This window comes from Octopus bimaculoides, chromosome 13, assembly GCF_046866305.1.
Source record: "Octopus bimaculoides isolate indiv1 chromosome 13, ASM4686630v1, whole genome shotgun sequence".
NCBI classification, from domain to species: Eukaryota; Metazoa; Mollusca; class Cephalopoda; order Octopoda; family Octopodidae; genus Octopus; species Octopus bimaculoides.
This window is the reverse complement of record NC_142940.1, coordinates 32,553,919-32,560,695: the sequence shown is the minus strand read 5'-3', so window position 1 is coordinate 32,560,695 and position 6,777 is coordinate 32,553,919.

Here is a 6,777-nt window from a genome sequence, read left to right as displayed (position 1 = left end):
AGATAGGGGGGGGGGCGAGAAAAAAAGAAAAGTGGAAGGAACGAAGAAAGTTTGAAAGGGGCTAAAGGAAAGAGTAAGAGTCGTACAGAATTTATACATATATATATGTGTGTGTGTGTATAACATAAGCAAACAACCAGCATCACACCACAGTAGAAAGATGCTCTCTAGCCACACACAATATTTTAAAAACTATAAGTTATGCAACTGTTTCTTCTATAGACGTTCATCTCACGCACAAAGCAATTACTCTTACCCATCATCCCCAACACTACACCAGGCACTACACTTTCATACCTCCACACAACCAACAAAAAAACACCAACCCATACTAACACGCACAAGGATCACAAGGCCCCTGTGGTCATCTCTATACACGGATACCCTCCTATACTTGTATACCCCATCCCACTTCCTCCTTCTTTCCTACCATCCATATAGGGCCGCATTCTCACTTGACCCCTAGATCTTCTTTCCCACTAACTTTTCCCATTCTTTCGATTTTTCTCACTCATAACTCAGTTTTATACAATATGAAATGGTCAACTGATGCATATGGTAAACCGTATAGCCGTTATAACAGCAAATGCAGTCTCGGCATTGCAAAAATCTTATCTATCATGCACTGCAATGACTGGATAAACGAACGAAGTGACTGTATTCTTAACTGCAGACATAATTTATGCAACACATTCTTAAGATACAAACGCTAGAGTCTCAGCCCAATATCCTTGCTAATCCTTCTACAACCCCCCTACATTGATTTCCTCCTTTTCTTTTCCCTTTTATCTTCTTTCTCCCTTTATATTTTGTTACATTCACGTTCCTCTAGATCACCTCGAAGGTGCGCATACATACTAGAACACAGTTTGTATGTCCAGCCATATGCGTGGTTTTTATATATATATATATATATATATATATATATATATATATATATATATATATATATATATATATATAAGCGTGTGTATATGCGGGTGAGTCTTATGCCTATAGATGCTCGCGTGCACCCATGGGCACTAAGGCATATGTGTGTATATACTTACATACATAGGAGTGTCAGTCACGGCATATAAACATTTGTTTGCGTGGGTGCGCCCATGCACGAACGCACGTATACGTGCGCCTATATAGTTATGTTGACACTACGAGTGTGAAGTGTGTGTAACGTGTGTGTGCGAGAGTGCGTGGATGTGTATGTCTATAGTGATGTAGACCAATAAAAAACAGTGCCATCGCCAACTATCCGCTAAGAAATAAATTCCTCGGAGTCAGCTAGTATCTGTCTATCCATTTCAGCTAATTAAATATTCATAACAACCATTCTTTCCATTTAACAGCAACTATTTACTTCTTTCTAACCCTCTATCTTCATCTCTTCACTCCTAACAACCGTATACGGCTCTTACTCTCACATATTTGGTTTCATCCTTCACTTTAAAAAAAATTTCTTGACCGTTTTATTCCTTCCAACATTTGTGTTTTAATTCTGTTCTGGCTTCACCATGCATTTCAACTCACAACTGCAGTGAGTTAACTTGGAAATTCCAACCGACAATGCAACTTTCATGTAATTAAGATATTCTCAGCCTGATGATTAGCTAAGTTGAGTACTCCTTCTTTAGTAATTTTTATATCAGTGGATCAGTTAGCTAATGGATTTTACCCATTCCACTCCCTCAATTTGCATTTTAATTTGCATTCATAGCAACTCTGGTTGCTAATAATCAGGTATACAGCGATTTTCAGCTTATTGAATTTCCTTGTAATTTCTATAGGAAAAAAGTGTGTAGCCTTCCACTACACACACACACACACACACACACACACACACACACACACACATAAAACATACATACGAAAATATATGCACGCGCGTATGTGTATGTGTGTGTGTGTGTGTGTGTGTGTGTGTGTGTGTTTGTGTGTGTGTGTGTTTGTGTGTGTAGGTGTGTGTATGGATATACGTAAGTGTATCGGAAAGGTATGAAATAAAACTACGCAAAAAAACCGAAAACGCGAAACAAACAACCGTAAACGCATTGATTCCAGTCACGAGAAATAAACAGGATGTCATGATAATTTCGATCCCTTCCGAATAAAGTCGTTTAATACAGTGATGTTAATACTACAAGCCTGCCAGAATATAGGCAAGTAGACATGAACATCGTGCAAAAGCCGACTAAAACTGCAAATAAAAACAATACATATAAAAATGATACCGGAAAATTAAGAAACGAAACGGCTGGGAATGAATGTAGCTTTTCAATATAAACTGCAAATACAAGACATAATCAATGAAGAAATAACTCATGGAAGAAATGTATGCATCCACGCATACATGTATTTATGTATGTATGTATGTATCTATCTATCCCTACATAATGCACACACACGCACAGTTGTAAAGAAAGGTAACAATAATTTCATTTAAAAATTATTTAGACATTTCCCTGTGTTGAGTGCTTAAAGTTCGTCACTCCAAAAAAGGTAAGAAGAATTTATCTATCTATCTATCTATCTATCTATCTATCTATCTATCTATCTATCTATCTATCTATCTATCTATCTATCTATCTATCTATGTGTATGTGCGTGTATATACATATATATGTATATGTATATGAAAGAAGGTTTGAAAATGCAATTTTAAAGATGTTTATTCACTTGACCGGTTTCACTTTTTTCAAAAGTAAAATGTAAAGCTTTGTATAAGCTTTGTTGTGTTAAGTACTGGTTGTCACAAAAGTATTGAAATACATATATACATTCTCTAATAATAAGAAAATGTTAAAAACAGATTAAGTATTAAGATACATATATACATTCTTTGATAATAATAAGAATATGTTAAAACAGTTTAAAAGAGAATATTCAACAAAAAGTGTTTGGTAGTATATATATACCCAGAAGGAGATATATTTAAGAATTTACAAAAAATTGGAGAGAAACTGACCCATCTTTTTAACATGTTTTTTCTCTTGTGTGTAGCTAGGGAATGTTTGCTATTTTAAGGGACAGTGTGGGAGACGGGTTGGGGTGGGGGAAGGAAGAGCAATGTAGAATTAAAAGGATGTTTTTTTCTTTCTGGGCTAGTCAGTCATGGTTCAGTGGTTTTGGGGACTGGTCTTAGAGGTCAGAATGTCTCTGTGCACGTCTCTATGTGTGTGTGTGTGTGTGTGTGTGTGTATGTATACATGTGTTTGTGTCTGTCTGTGGGGGCCGTTTTTGATTGGTCCCTGAGTTTATTGTGGCGTGTGTATATGGGTTTGTGTGTGTTTTATATTTGGTAGGAGGGTGTGTGTATATGTGCGCACGTTTGTGTGTGTGTATGTGTGTGATTAATATTTGTTAGGGTCTCGTGCGTGCGCATGTGCGTGTATGTGTTTGTTCACGTGTGTGTATGCGTGTGTATGTATGTTTGTGTGCTTTGTGTTGGTGGGGATGTTATGTGTGAGTACGGGTGTGTGTGTGTACGTGAGAGTGTGTGTGTGTCTCTGTTGAGCATGTATGTGTTGTTTTAATTGTCCTTATGGTGTGTGTGAGCAACCGTATGTATGTGTGAGGGTGCATATGTATATGTGCGTTTGTGTGTGCGTGTGTATGTGTTTGTTCACGTGTATGTGTGTGCGTCTGTGGGTGTGTGTGTATGTATGTTTGTGTGTTTTGTGTTGGTGGGGATGTTATGTGTGAGTACGGGTGTGTGTGTGGGTATGTGAGTGTGTGTGTGTGTGTGTGTATGTGTCTCTGAGTATGTATGTATGTGTTGTTTTAATTGTCATTGTGGTGTGTGTGCGTGTGTGTGAGCAACCGTATGTGTGTGTGAGGGTGCATATGTTTGTGTCCGTCTGTGTGTGCGCGTATGTATGTTTGTGTGTTTTGTGTTGGTGGGGATGCTATGTGTGTGTACGTGAGAGTGTGTATGTGTGTATCTCTGTCTGAGTATGTGTTGTTTGAATTGTCATTGTGGTGCGTGTGTGTGAGTAAGCAACTGTGTGTGTGAGGGTGTATATGCATGTGTGTGTGGGTATGTGTGAGTGTGTATGTTGTATTTATCAGGGGTTCTGTATGTGTCCGTGTGTGTTGGGTTTATTCGGGTGGTGTGTATGTGTGTGCATGTGTGTGTATGTGTGTTTGTGAGTGCTTGTGTTGATTGTTGGGATTGTATTGTGTGTGTGTATGTGTGTGTGCTTTTCTTTTGAGTGTGTGTGTATATGTGATTTTTTTACTGGGGATCGGGCGTATTATGTTTGTGTGTGTGTGTTTATATGTGTGCATATATGTGTGTGTGTGAATGTGATTTGTAATTGTGGTATGTAGGTGTGTGCATGTACGTGTTTACGCATGTGTGTATGTGTGTGTGAGTGTTGGTTATGGTTGCTAGAATCGTATTGCAAGTGTATATATGCATGTGTTTTTTTCTTGGAATGTGTGCGAGTTTGTGCACCAGTGTGGGGATATTGTGATTGTGTGTGTGTATATATGTATCTGTGTGTGCTTGCGTCGGAGGTTTGCATCTTATTTGTGTGTGTGTGATTTTGTACATCTCTGTGTTTGTTTTGGGTATGTACCTGGGGTGGGGTATGTTAGAGCATGTTGAGTTGTGGTCTGTATTTTTGAATAAGTTTATTTTCCCTATTTATTCGTGTTTGGTCAGTGGTGTTGTCCGGGCATTGGTATAGTGGAAAACTAGGAATTTGGGGGACTTATTTTGTGAACAGAGATCTAAGTGCCCACTAAGTGGTATCTGTCTTGTGGTGGGATCCCTTAATTGTTGGCGGTGGACTGTCATCCTTTCTCTGAGGGTAGGGCTCGCTTGCCCTATGTAATCTTTGTGGCACCCTTCACACCTTATGGCATAAAGTAAATTGCATGTATATATATATATATATATATATATATATATATACACATTATATATATTTATGTAAATATGTATACATATACATATAAGTATATATTCATACAAATACACATACATGCCACGCACACTTACGCATGTCCAACTTTGTATATATATATATATATATATATATATATATATATATATATATATATATATGCACATACACACACTAACATGCAGGGTAATCATTTAGATTTAGTTGTGATGACGTAAAATATTAATTTCTAGAAACTGATGTCTACTCAGAGTTTCTGCCGCAGTCATTAACTGATAAATTTATTGGTTGAAATGTACTACATCGCAATATTCTGAACTTGTAAAACTAAACTGATAAATTCCGTAAAACAGACTGATCAATACTGAGAACTTATGGGATAATGTGCTCTGACTAAGTAGTTCTATGATCAAATGACATCTCAACCACAACTAATTTTGTTTTTCAAAATCAAGTCTTGGAGTATCATATCTAAAGTCTCATGATAAACTGGCACAGCTTATCAGAGGAATATCTGTATATCTGTACAAGTATCACTATTGTACAACTGGTACAATTGTACATCTGATACAACTGGTACAACTGAACAACTGGTATAATTGTACAACTGGTATGACTGTACAACTGGTAAAACTGGTAGTGCTGGTACAACTGTACAACTCGTGTAACTTGCACAAGTGTACAACTGGTACAGTTATTGTGCAGGTGTACTAGTTGTACATTTGTATCAATTCTATTTGAAATGAACCATTCAGAGACATGTTAACAGTTTAAGTATAAGACTGAAGGCAGCGGCCGTAATCTTTGTAAAGGGTTTCCAAGCCTGGTTGAGAATAGATAGGAGGAATAGCCACAACTCGGCTTATCACCAGATCTCAAACCGCACCTGTGTGTTTGCTACATGTAAACATTATATCTATTGATTCGATAGATCGTCATCAGGAATTTCTCAATAAAGTATTATGTGCATAAATTGAAGAGTTATCGATTCCAAATGTCTCGTCTCCATAAAACACAGCCAAGTCGGACAATTTACAGAATCGGCGAGGCTGTAAGTGTAACAGGACGATTGTAGAACTAATGTTTAAAATGGAATACATTTTGATACGTCTTGTCATATACTTTTACATTTGTTTATGTTCTCATAACACTGTGGAACACGATTTTTGTCTTTAGATAGCAACTTTTATTCTTTATTTGCTTATCCCTAGAAAATATGTAAAATGGCTAATATTTCCTTGAAACTTCACTTTTGTTACATTTAGTCAGACCCTAAAGAATCCGGACATACTCAAGTGGTTAAGGTCAAGCAACTGACAAGTAAATCTGTGGTATTGAGAAGAATATTTGCTATAACGATATTTTTGTTTCAGCAACTTAGCGCTGAATGCAATGGAAAATAGGCCAGTTTCAAAACATTGATGTCCAGGTCAAAAACGCAAAGTTTGAAGGGAATAGTAGTGATTTCCTTTGACTTCTAGAGAGAAACAAATAGGAAATATAACCTACTGATCAAAAACAAAAAAGAAAAGGGAAAAATTGTTATATAGTGTAATCAGAGGAAATATCAATGAATGACTACCCATTTTAGAGAATAGCAATTGTCACAATTCTGTAATCTGGAAATAAATCTGGAATCGCTGACTCGTAGCATCCACTGTTGGCATTAAACTAATAAGAAATTGCAATAAAAGAGATCTATTAAAGTTCACTGATCGGAAGCAATGATAGTTATGTTCACGTTTTTCCCGGGAAGCTAAACCAGGCTGTCGACTGTGTTCGCTCAGAGCATTTTTGTAAGAGTTTAGTAGAGGGTGGGAAGAAGGACAGTTCTCATAGCCTTCGCCAGAGCTTCAGACTTTGTGGGGTGTGG